General features: G+C 44.6%; 2 pseudogenes; both read left to right on the top strand.

Moving 5' to 3' along the window:
* The first annotated feature begins 97 nt into the window (after window positions 1–97).
* LOC136526905 (polyadenylate-binding protein-interacting protein 7-like) lies at window positions 98–4,825 on the top strand (annotated as a pseudogene).
* Window positions 4,826–7,364: 2,539 nt separating this feature from the next.
* LOC136525747 (pentatricopeptide repeat-containing protein At3g18110, chloroplastic-like) lies at window positions 7,365–11,758 on the top strand (annotated as a pseudogene).
* The last annotated feature ends 1,184 nt before the right edge of the window (window positions 11,759–12,942 follow it).

The following is a 12,942-nucleotide window of genomic DNA, read 5'->3' on the forward strand; positions in this document are numbered from 1 at the left end:
TCCCCTCCACGCCACCGCGCCCTACATTGGCCGCGCGGGCCCCACCCTCGCCGCGTCGGGTCAAACTCCACCCCCCCCCCCCCCCCCCCCCCCCCCCGCCCCCCCCCATCACCTCGCCTCGCCTCAGCTCACGGCCTCACCCATCCACCCACCCGCCTCGCCTCGTCTCCATCCACAGCGACCACGCCCCTCCCATCTTCGCTCTCTCCGCTCACCTCCACTTCCCCGCCCCCGTCTCCGTCCTTGACACGGGCGCGCACCCGTCAGCCCTCCGGCTTCCCCGTGGCCCCGTCCCGATCCGGAGCCGACTCGACCTTGTTCAGGAGGGGGGAGAGCCCGAACCGCGGCGGGCGGGAGGGCTCCTTTTAGTTTGCCCCGCCGGAGGCCAGCCGCCCCATGGGCCGGTCGCCTGAGCGCGCTACGTATCAGCTCATCGACCGGCGGAAAGGTACTGGTCTCCCCGTCTCCTTGCTTCTTCTCTCGATAGATCTGGTGAATTCCGCGTAGATCTGGTCCGGATCTCCTCCTCTGTCGGGTACACTGGTCGGTTGGCTGGTAATTAACCAGTGTCCCGTCGCATGCGTGCTGTGAAAAAAAAGCCCTTCTTTTCTCGCCGCTTTAGCGTCGGGTGCACGTCGTGAGCGTGTGCACCGCACACGAGAGCAATTAAGCAAAGCTGGTGCACTATTTGCTCAACTTTTTATTGCTATCTTGGCTTCGCTCGAGTGTAATTATTATTAGTATGATTAAGGCTGGAGTTCCAAGCAATTGATAGGTTTGAGGCCTTGAGGGCGCCGGTTTGAGAACGGCTACTAGGGCAGCATCTCAAGTTTATGCTTTGCTGGCTCATTTGATAACAGCAATAATTCGTTCTTTTGTTGCCTATTCTCTGCTTCGTTTGCTATTTATCGTTGAACAGAAGAAAAAAAAAAAGCATAGTTGTGAATTTGGAAGGTGCAAACTAATACCATGTTGGGAAGAAGATGCTTCTTTTACGATGCAGTACCGTGCTGCATCTTCTTTTAGTAAAGGAGGCATGCATATGAGTGACAGGAAGCATCTGCTTTTGTTTCCGCTGTGAATACGCCATCGGTTTCGGGAAAGAAAGCTACAATTCTTGGGTCTTTGGGTATTATCAATTTTATTGATGCTGGTGGTGGCATAACGGCCTCACACTGTGACTGGGATAATAAGGAAAATTCTTTCTGAAGCAATAGCTTTAAGGAGGCTCTTCTAAGAAAACCTTGGCCGCTCTGTCTTATTTATTTAATTGTGGTTTTCATTATAGGAACCAGGAAGTCAGTTATTATGATTCAAATATTATCCTAATGTAAAGATCTACTAACAAGAGCCACACTATGCTTTGTGATTATATATACTTCATCGGTCGGTAAATATAGGCCCATCTAGGTTTGTCCTAAGTAACTTTTCAACTTTGACCATCAATAAAAAAATATGTACATTGACAATAGGAGATTGATGTTATTAGATTAACTTTTAGAAATAGTTTCATAATATATAACACTTCTCATTTAAGACAATAGACTTTTATGTATACGGCAAGTCAAAGTTAAAAAAGAATAGCTTGACTTGGGACAAACATGGATGGACTTGTATTTATGATAGGAGGAAGTAATTGCGTGTTAATAATAAATAAACGGCTGTAGTCAGTGTAAGTAGGGACTTTATTTTTGTAGACTACTGCATTTTAAGAGTATTTCACTGACAACCTTTCTATTTAGGCTACGTTAATAAAGCTTGAAAAGTATATTTTTTAGTGTTTGTCCAAGGATTGGGAGCTCCACCATGCCTTTACATAACTCTTTTTTTCCCGTTTCTTCGCAGGGCTTGGGTAAATCATTGTTGAACACATCTCTCTTGTACATGTAACATTGCATGTAATTTCTGTTAAGATGAGTTCACTAAATAAAGTTGTTTCAAATAGTGGAGATGCGTGTTCAGTGTTACCTAGTAAAGTCACGTCATTAAATCCCAATGCAGCGGAGTTTGTACCTTCATTTGTTAAACCATCTCTTGGAAGTACTACAGTTCCAGATGTAACTAAGTCAGATTTTAGGGGTTCTTCTGGAAAAACAATCCTCGACAGGTCCGAGTCATCAAAGTCTAATAACTCGGATGATGAGGCACACCAGTTTTGGCGTAAGCAGCTTCCTGATGACATTATTCCAGACTTCACTTCTTTTGAGAAAATTGAACAAGGGCCTGAAGAACTGTCCCTTGCTGGATTATCCTTGAATGCACCCCCCTTTTATGGGACAACATCCAGTCGCTTCTCAAGAGAACATCACGAATTATCTTCTCCAGCTACCAAGGGCCTGGAACTGGAACATACTAATCTGCTGTATGAAGATAATTACCTGGGTTCAAGCAACTGGGAGCAAAATTATATTGATGATCTTCATATTGCTAATGGAAACCAGGACCTTCATTATGATTCTGAAACTGGTGTAAGCTTTTCTGATAGTTTTGCTAGTGAGTATGCTGCCTCATCAGATGGCCTTGTTGCTCCCCTGGAGTACTTGGTATCTCAGTTCCCTGGATTTTCAGCAGAGAGCCTTGCAGAGCTGTACTACGCAAATGGGTGTGATTTCAACCATACTATTGAAATCCTCACCCAGCTAGAGGTAATTCCTTCCTTACTGCAACACTAAATTAAGTCTTCCAGATATCCACTCAGAATTAGCTTTACCAAAAAAAGCGAAAGTAATTAAATGTATGCTCTTTTGCTCAGATGTCAGATCAGTGTTCTTTAGAATTATTATCGAAGTGGTTTGGAAATACTCCCTCTGTTCCAAATTGTAAGACGTTCTGGCTTTTCTACATACATATCTTTTGCTATGCGCCTAGATATACATTATATCTAGATACATAGTAAAAGCTATGTATCTAGAAAAGCCAGAATGTCTTACAATTTGGAACAGAGGGAGTAATTATGATGCTCACTGGAATATGTCTCCCACCATTTCAATCAAAATGTTACTGGTTGCCACCTGTTAGACAAGAACTATATACTAGCATAAGAATTTTTGTGGAGCTCATCAAGCATGCCATGGACTGGTTGCAAAACATCGTTATCATGCTGTTTAAGTGTACTCTTTACTAAAGCAGTAATGCTACACGAAAAGACAATTTGAATTCCTCACATCTTCAATTGCAGTTCTGCATTGATTTTAAAACGCTTGTGTACATCCAGAACATTTTGGGACTATCCATAATTATGTTTTTCCTGTTTTTTCAGATGCAAGTTGATGCTACACCCAATCACACACTGAATCTGGACCCACAACACACCAAACTTTAGCACTGGGGATTTCCCTGCACTTCCAACACTCGAGGACCAAAATGGTTTCAATAAGGGTAATGTGGGATGTACTTAGCATGTTCAATGGGCGCGGTTCATCTGCGATGCCTACTGGAGCTGGTGATTTTGTTTCAGCTGTTCGCAAACTTGCGTCACAGAATTCTGGCCAGTGGAAGTTTAAAAAGGGTCCTGAATATGGTAATGGTGTTTCAGGCTCTTTCTGTACCCAAACAGTACAGTTCTAACACTAAACAATCATCTGGGAACAAGTTTCAAAGCATCAGCAGTGCAAGAGCTTGCCCCATGGCTTGAGACTGGCGATGCAGTGGGTAATACTCATCTGATACTCTCTGAAGTCTTTCTGGTCCATATTGCACAGTTCCCTCCTTTATGTTTCATGTTTGGATGAGGATTGCTCTTGCTTGTTTTCTTCATTTAGTGAAAGATCGGGAATTGCAAGAAATCAGGGAGAATTATGCTACCTTTTGAGTTCCTTTAGTATGTTCCAATTATGCTCTGATTAATTTATCTCTGTATATGCAATCCACCAGCAAGTATGTACTCAGAATCAAGGGGAGAAGCTCGTGATTTTGCTAGGGTCCGAAATGCATGCTTTGAGCAGGTAAACACTATTGCATATGGATACTGAAGCCTACACTTGCAATTTCTTTTGCCTGTTTTAGTAAGGTTCATTTTTTCATGAATAGAGTTCACTATCTGTAACATACTGTTTTTAAGTTTGGTACTCTTATGAGTTGCTAAGGTATTCACATAAGGATACACCTGACAGGCTAGACAGGCTTACTTGGTTGGCAACAAGGCTCTTGCGAAGGAACTCAGCATGAAGGGGCAGGCATACAATGTGCAAATGAAAGCAGCTCATGAGAAAGCTAGAGAAGCTATTTACCGACAAAGGTCTGATAGCTGTTTTACATGTTGACCTTTGGTTGTTCCAGCTTATGTAATATTGAAGTCTAATTTAGTTTCATACTTATCGTTTTCTGATGTGCAGGAATCCTGTTTCTTCCCAACGTGGGGGTGACCGCCTGATTGATTTACATGGCTTGCATGTGAACGAAGCAATCCACATCCTGAAGGGTGAGCTCACTGCCTTGAAGAGCGTGGCGAGGGTAGCAGGGGAGAGGATGCAAGTCATGGTTTGCGTTGGAACAGGCCACCACACCAAGGGCTCTCGCACTGCGAGGTTGCCTATTGCTGTGGAGCAGTTCCTCCTGGATGAAGGCCTCCAGTACACGCAGCCTCAGGCAGGTCTGCTCCGAGTGATGGTGTACTAACATCTCTTAGGTAAGACATCATGGAGAGAAAAAGGACAACCCAAAAAAAAGAGAAGAGAGATGAAAACACATAAAAAAAGCGTCGTTGGAGCACGCACTGTAATTCCTTGTAGCTGTATATTAAAAGAGGCAGCAGGAGAATAGCCTGACAACAGAATACAGTGTAAAATTATACATAGCTTCATTCAATTCACATTCCTTTTCCATCCATCCGGTGCTGTGCAAGGTAAGTGGCTTGACAATTGTTTGTTGCTGAACACTAAGATGCATTTGGGGCCATTTGTTGCTACTGAACTCTACAGCTGCTGCATCTTCATTCCTTTTTGGATCGTATGGACCTGTTTGGGCTTCACTCCACCCAAACTATGTTCCAAATACACTATGGAGTAGCTCTAAAAAATCTGGAGTTTATGGAGTACCCCTTTAGGTGCTCAACAAAACACCTGGATTTGACCTTTAGCTCCGCCGTTTCTTTTGAAGCAAAGCTTCGTGGAGTTATCCCTGTTTGGCTAGCAAAGATGGCAGCGGAGCTCATGAATGGAGCAGTCCCAAACAAGCCTTATATTGTTCATGTCTTGATCCTTAACATTCCTAGGACCTACGTAAACTGGTCTAATACACTTTGAAACAGGTCTAATACACTTTGAAACACACATGTTTGTTCTAGTTGTTTGGTTTGTCATCTCTCTCATCGAAACATTGACATTCACGTCTAACTTTTGGCAAATTGTGGTAGCCATCAAAAGTGTGGCGAAAAAAATGAAACCATATTTGTGGTAGTTTGATTAAAAATGAGTCTATGACGTGTGAGATAAGGTGCTAAGAAAATGTGACGTGCTATAGTTATAGTGAACCAATCAAACGCCTAAGAAACCGTGTCACGCCTGACTTGCGGCTTAAACAATATGGCAGTTCGATGGTTTTATTCGTTGATAGTATTAGTCTATATTAATGCAGTTTGTTCATGTTTGATTGTCTGCATATTATGTTGGTTTGTACAATGCTTAAAGCAGATCTAGTACTGTATTAGCTAGTACGCTAAATTAGGTCATGTTACACGATGCAAGTATAAACAAACCAATGTGCTACAAGATAAAAATCCTCTCCCTCCTATATTTTACTAGAAACATGAGAACTCAACTAGAATATAGAAGTGACTACATATTCTAGTATTGACATAAAAAAAAGGGTTATTGCCTCTGATATGACAATACTGGTGGAAGCACAAACATTATTGTTAATTAATGGAGTTGAAGCTTGGTTGTAGTATCAGCATTGGGCGTGTTCGGCTGGCTGGCTGGCTGGTTGCCGGCTGGCCAGCCACCTCACAGAATCACTGTTTACGTCCTACCAGAACAATATTTTTCTCTCACAACAATCAGCCAGAACAATATTTTTTAGTCCTGCCGAACAGGCCCATTGTTTCTAATCTAAGAATTAAGTACACATAGCTGCTATTACTACTACTACTATCCGCTTTATCATGCTACAAAACTAGCCTAAATGGTTCGTTGGACCAGGCAGGCCTATTACTGCCAATGTGCCTAGTTGTACAGTTGGGCTTACGTGTTAACATCGTGAGTTAGTGCACATATTTAGGATTGCGTGGTGCATACGAGGTGAATATGAGCTAGCAATCACTGAACACATATGTATATTGAGTTGGCAAGAGTGTAGATAATAACATAATCAATGTTTGTTTTATGATAAAAAAGAAAGTTAAAATTCTAAAATGGTACTAAAAATTATAGAGAAAGGAGATTTTTTCCCTTAAGTTTCTAATCTACATCCGATTAATCTATTTCATAGGTAAAAACCACTGTAATAACAAGAACAAAAATGAGGGAAGATAAAGAAAGGCAATCTTAAAGCATATAGATGACATTAGAGATTAATAGGGAGGGAGAAATAACAAGAAAAACACTAATTAACATTATAACTAGCTACTTGGATGTGCATTGTGTTGACCAACTAGAATGTTGTGTAGGAAAAAACCACAACAATAATAAAAACAACAAAGTAGAGGGAGAAGATAACATAAATATTAGTCATAAATTATATAAATATTATTAAGGATTAACACAAAGAAGGCGGAGACAAACAAATAAAACACTAATCAGTAATTATTATCACCATTTATTAAATAATTAAGGGTATTATATAATGGAGCATTCAAGAGGTTTGGGGTGTTTGCCCCCCTCACTCCGCCACTTCCAACGTGGCTTCGCCCATTTGCATCAACCATTGGCGCCTTGGTGCAATAACTCTGGTGCAAAGTCGTCTCACTAGTTACGACTTGCAATCCCTTTAAAGCCAATGTTTGTATGCACACTTGTTGACTATCTTGTTGCTTTTATGTAAATCATTACATCACTGTGTTATATTTGTTGATTTAGATGTATTGTATGCATTCATAATTGCTGTGATTGGCAATAGAAAAAAATCACGTCAATGTGACATATATACTCCCTCCCTTCCAAATTGAAATATCCAAGAACATAATAAAAACAATGTGTCTAGATAAGCCAGAATAACTTACAATTTGATATCGAGGGAGTATATAATACCCTTGCCCCGGAATGATATGTATATTTTGATTAGGGGAAAGTCAATCAAAATGTAATTTAATCGTTAATTTCTCTTACTATATATTGCCATTTACTAAACGCGCCGTCGCAGTCGTTCTCGCTTTGTGTATTTCAAGCATATTTTTCTGACTTTGTGTCTCCATTTACTATATATAATACCCTTCACGCGCCGTCGCAGTCGTTCTCGGCGTCCTCGGCCGCGCGCGCCAGGATTCGACCGCGGAGGAGGTCTTCCTCCGCTTCGCCGGAGAGGGCGCCACTGTTCAGGTGTTCAATGCCATGATGGGCGTTTATGCGCGCTCTGGCCGATTCGATGACGCACGGCAGCTGCTTGACACAATGCACGACCGGGGGATCGATCCTGACCTCGTCAGCTTCAATACTCTAATCAATGCCAGGTCCAAGGCTGGGTGTTTGGCCGCCGGCGTCGCCCTTGACCTCCTATCAGAAGTCCGACAATCTGGGCTAAGGCCCGATGTTATCACTTATAACACGCTCATCAGTGCTTGCTCACAGAGTTCTAATCTGGAAGATGCTGTGACGGTGTTTGAGGAGATGATAGCTTCAGAATGCCGACCGGATTTGTGGACATACAATGCAATGGTGTCGGTGCATGGCAGGTGTGGGAAGGCTGAGGACGGCTGTTTAGGGAGCTGGTGGAGAAGGGTTTTATGCCTGATGCGATCACTTACAATTCTCTTCTCTATGCTTTTGCAAAGGAAGGGAATGTTGACAAGGTGGAGCACACATGTGAGGAATTGGTTAAGGCTGGGTTCAAGAAGAATGAAATAACATACAACACCATGATTCATATGTATGGGAAAATGGGCAGGCTTGACTTAGCAGTGGGTCTGTATGATGAGATGAGGGCTGTGGGCTGTACTCCAGATGCTGTGACGTATACGGTCATGATTGATTCTTTGGGGAAGATGGATAGGATTGCTGAGGCGGGGAAGGTGCTGGAGGACATGGCAGATGCGGGATTGAAGCCAACTTTAGTAGCTTTTAGTGCTCTGATTTGTGCATATGCCAAAGGTGCAGGCTGATTCGGAGAAGACATTTGATTGCATGATTGCATCAGGTGTCAAACCTGATCGTTTAGCATACTTGGTTATGCTGAATGTTTTTGCAAGGTCAGGTGAGACAAAAAAAAAATGTTGCGTCTGTATCGAACAATGATGAATGATAATTATAGACCAGATGATGACATGTACCAGGTCTTGCTTGTTGCACTTGCAAAGGAAGATAAGTGTGAGGAGATTGAAGAAATTATCCAAGACATGGAATTACTTTGTCGAATGAATCTGGGAGTAATATCAGCAATACTTATCAAGGCGAGGTGCATTTCCCAGGGCGCTAAACTATTAAAAAAGGCTTGTCTCCAGGGATACAAGCCTGATGCTAAGAGCTTATGGTCCATTATGAATGCATATGCAATGACAGAAAAGCATGAGGAAGGTCTCTCTTTGCTTGAATGCATCCGTGAGCATGTTTCCAGTTCCCAGGATTTGATATCAGAATGTTCCGTCATACTTCTATGCAGAAAACAGACGACCATTTCTGCCTATGAACAGTACATTCAAAGTTTAATGTTAAAATACCCTGGTCAAAACTGTAACTTGTATGAGTACTTGATTACATGCCTCGTGGAAGCTGAGTTGTTTTCTGAAGCTTGTCAAGTGTTCTGCGACATGCAGTTTATTGGCATAGAAGCTTCTAAAAATATTTACGAAAGTACATTTCCACCTACTATAAACTGGGATTCCCAGAAACAGCACATGGGTTGATGGATGATGCTTTGCAATCTGGTATTCCGTTAAACATTCTCTCTTGTAGGGTAACTATAATTGAAGCATATGGGAAGATAAAACTCTGGCAGCAAGCAGAAATCTTGGTGAAAGGGCTGAGGCAAGCATCAGGTATCGATAGAAGGATTTGGAATGCTTTGATATATGCATATGCAGAGAGTGGACTTTATGAGAAAGCAAGGGCAGTCTTTGATAATATGATTAAAACAGGTCCTCCGCCAACTGTTGATTCGGTTAATGGAATGATGAGGGCATTGATTGTTGATGGCAGATTGGATGAGTTGTATGTCGTTGTAGAAGAGCTTCAAGATCAGCAAAAGTACCGTGCTCCTTATGCTTGATGCTTTTGCAAAAGCTGGGGATGTATTCGAGGTAATGAAATATTAGATTGATCTCCACCAGTTGGCCCAACGGCCAATTGGGCCCTTGATCCGCGCCCTGATTGGGGGCGCCTAGCCGTTCTCCTGGCTGATGGGCCCCCGTCGCGCAACGCTATAAAGAGGAAGGTGGGGGCCGGGGCGCAAGGTACGAGGTTCACCGTAGCCGCCAGCGCCCCACCGAGATTCCTAGCCCTAGTCCGATCTAGAAAGGCACGCTGTAAGCGACGGGAAGTCCACATCGCCTTCACCATCGCCACTGGTCCGCGCCTACGCTGCTGCTACCGTCGACGACCTAGCGGGCGCTTGCACGGCTTCCCCTACACCGACACGTCGCAGCCACCTTGTTGGCGGCGCCACGGCCGCAACTGCACTCGACGAGGTACATTACCAAGTCTGCTTATCTAAGTTAAGAATTTCCCCACTGATCTGCACCTAGAGGTTCTACAAGTCTATCAATGGTATCAAAGCCAGGTTCTAGCGTGTAGATTTAGCAGATTGGGGTAGAAAACAGAATAGAAATCAAGAATCAAGTGATTCAAATCGGATCGGAACCCAAACCCTAATCCTAACCCTAACCCTAGAAGAGAGTCGGCGAGGGGAGAGACCTACCCGGGTTCTCCTCACCGCCGGCGGTACCGCCGTCGTGTAGGAAGACCGTGCGCGCTGGAAGAGAGCCACCGCCTCGCCGGTGCTCTGCGGCGCCGCGTACACGTGCGCAGGGCGCAAAGAGCACCACCGCGGTGCCGCTCGACGACGCCGCGCGCGGCTCCGGCCGCACGCGTGCACTGGCAAAGGGCGCCACGGCGGCGCCGCCACCTCCTGTGTCGCGTTCGCCCTTCAGATCTCGGGTGCGGCAGCTATGGTGTGCGGCGAAGAGAGGGATAGAGCTAGGGTTAGCGCGTATGGGGGACTAGGGCACCGTCGCCTAGACCACTCGACGGCGGCGCACTTAGCCTAGGGCGAGCGCGCACGCCGGCGAGGGCACCGGCGGCGGCGCCGCTACACCGCTGCTCCTTTCGTTTCTGGCTGCGGCAGTAGAGCCTTTTCATTTTTTTGATAGTTTTCCATTTTGGTATTCCTATTCATTTTATGTGTCATTATAGGTTTTCTAGTCTATCAGCTTCTAACCCAAATATAATTGGAGACATCAGGTAATAACACCTAAAAAACTTTCTAAAGAATTTTGAAGAAAACATATTTGAATGTTTGCAATAGGTTTATGAACTACTGAGTTTTTCTTGGTCCTGCAATAGCCATTCTTTTTTGTTTAAATGGACTTGAGTTTCATTTTTTATTTAAATGACACCTGACCTACTCTGGTTTTAATTCAGGATGCTTCACTCCAGGGTTCACCAGAATCTCCCAAATCTGTTGTACTGGTCACAGGGGAGGGGGAATATAACATGGTATCCCTGCGTAAAACAATCAGAGCCTACCTTTTGGAAATGGGCTCCCCATTCTTGCCATGTAGAGCTCGGTCAGGTCGCTTTGTGGTAAAGGACTACTCTCTTAAGATGTGGCTGAAAGATTCTCCTTTCTGCATGGACCTTGAGTTGAAACACGCTCCAGCTCTTCCTAAATTAAACTCAATGAAGCTGATTGAAGGATATTTCATGAGAGCTGGTCTTGTATCAGCATTTAAAGATATACATGAGAGACTTGGGGAAGTATGGCCAAAAAAGTTTTCCAGGTTAGCTCTGTTGTCAGAAGAATGTAGGGCCGAGGTTATCAAGGTTGATATACAAGGAAGGAAAGAAAAACTGGAGAGAATGAAGAAGAAGGGTATTGTTACAGCAAGAAAATCTAAAACAAGAGAACGAAGAGGAAAATTTGTTAGGGAACAGGAACAAAACATGAAAATAGCATTGGAGTAGTCGTGGCCTGTTATTATTTGCTTCAACATGGTAATTTCCTCAAGCAGCACCTGGCATCTACATGAAAATTTTCTGATAGGGGGTTGGAGCAATAGAGAAGGATCTATGGCATTGCTGCTCTTTTACCATTGGTTATGGTTGGTTCTGTAGTGGAACAAACAACGTGGTTCATGTTCTCCAAGATTTACTGAGCAGCGAGCACCGCTGAGTAACCAGCTCATACTGGTAAAACTATTGTTCTATCATCTCTTCTTTGAAATTTATAACCTTCCCGATACATATCTTGTTTGTACCATTCATTACAGAGATGAACAAGCTTTGGATATTGTTCGGCAGGTGCACACCTACGCAGTGTGCCTTGGGCTACGCTTGAATGCTTTCATGGGGAGCGCACTGGTGCGGCAGTACCATCGGTGATTGCTTCAGCGTGGCCTTGCCATGGAAGCTGCGAGCTTCTACAAACAAACGGTGAGGGTCGCTGAGTGACCTCTGCTTCACTAATGTGCTCAGCATTCGGCGCCCTTGTGAGTCTCGAGCATGGTAAGATGGTTCATTGTCGCATCACGAAGTCTAGGTTTTGTTTTGAAATGATGTACTTCAAGTGTGGCAGGCTGGCAGCTCAGTTAATACTCAAATTGTCTAGGACACAATGATGGGAAAATAGGTATGTCTTTCTATTGCACATGCACAATAAATTGTCATTTTCGTTTGAATTTGTATAAGACGAGTTTGCATCTCGATTTTTACAACAAAAATCACATCTATGGATGCACTATGGGTGTGCATTGTTTTAATTTTTTCGAGTGACCAAAAATGCCTATTTTGGAACGCGTTTCCAAGCTTCCACCAAGAGATTGCTTTGTAATACTAATACCCCCCATGTCCCAAAATAAGTGCACATCGATTATCAAGGAGTCAAACCTTTTTAAGTCCGGCAGAACGTGACCGCGCTCTGTGCAAGGGGTATGTGAACATTGGCGGCGACGGCTTCCCCATCCGTCCATGGCGGTCGGCAGGTGGCTCCTTGGTATGTACCTGGTGGTACCACGTGGAGGTCACCATGGAGAATGTGCCTCTGGAAGCTTGGAACGAGGATGGAGTAAAGCTCATTCTAGGAGATGTCTGCATCTTCGACAAACTGGACAGTCGCACTCTTGCGCGAGAGTCCTCGGACCTCCTTACTTGCTGGGTGTGGATGGAGGACCCGGACGCGCTCCCACTCTCCATGAAGTACAACATCTTCGCTGCCAAGGCAGGACAAGCCATGGAGATCGGTGGACTCCCATCGCCTACACGCATCCCATTATCTCCGCCGGTGGGCAAGGCAGGGGAGAAGGTAATAATAATTCACCTTGCAGATTATGAGGATTGGAGCCCGAGTTCACGACGCGCAACAGGCTCTGGAACGTCCTTCGAGCACGGTAGGTCCGGGCCGAACGTTGTACTGTTTGCCTGGGCTCATGATGTGCTCGATGGACGGCCTGCCCCTGGCCCCTGCACAGCATGCCCAGCCTGGAGGATGTCGCCCGCCCGCGGCACGCAGAGGTCGGGACCCCGACGATGAGTATAGGGGGCCACGCCCTCGGGACGACGTGCCACGGACATCCACAGTCCGCCAACGCTTCCCGGCCTGCGCGTCTGAGAGGACAATCCATATCTGCACGTGCTCTCCGCC

Source organism: Miscanthus floridulus, chromosome 19, assembly GCF_019320115.1.
Source record: "Miscanthus floridulus cultivar M001 chromosome 19, ASM1932011v1, whole genome shotgun sequence".
NCBI classification, from domain to species: domain Eukaryota; kingdom Viridiplantae; phylum Streptophyta; class Magnoliopsida; order Poales; family Poaceae; genus Miscanthus; species Miscanthus floridulus.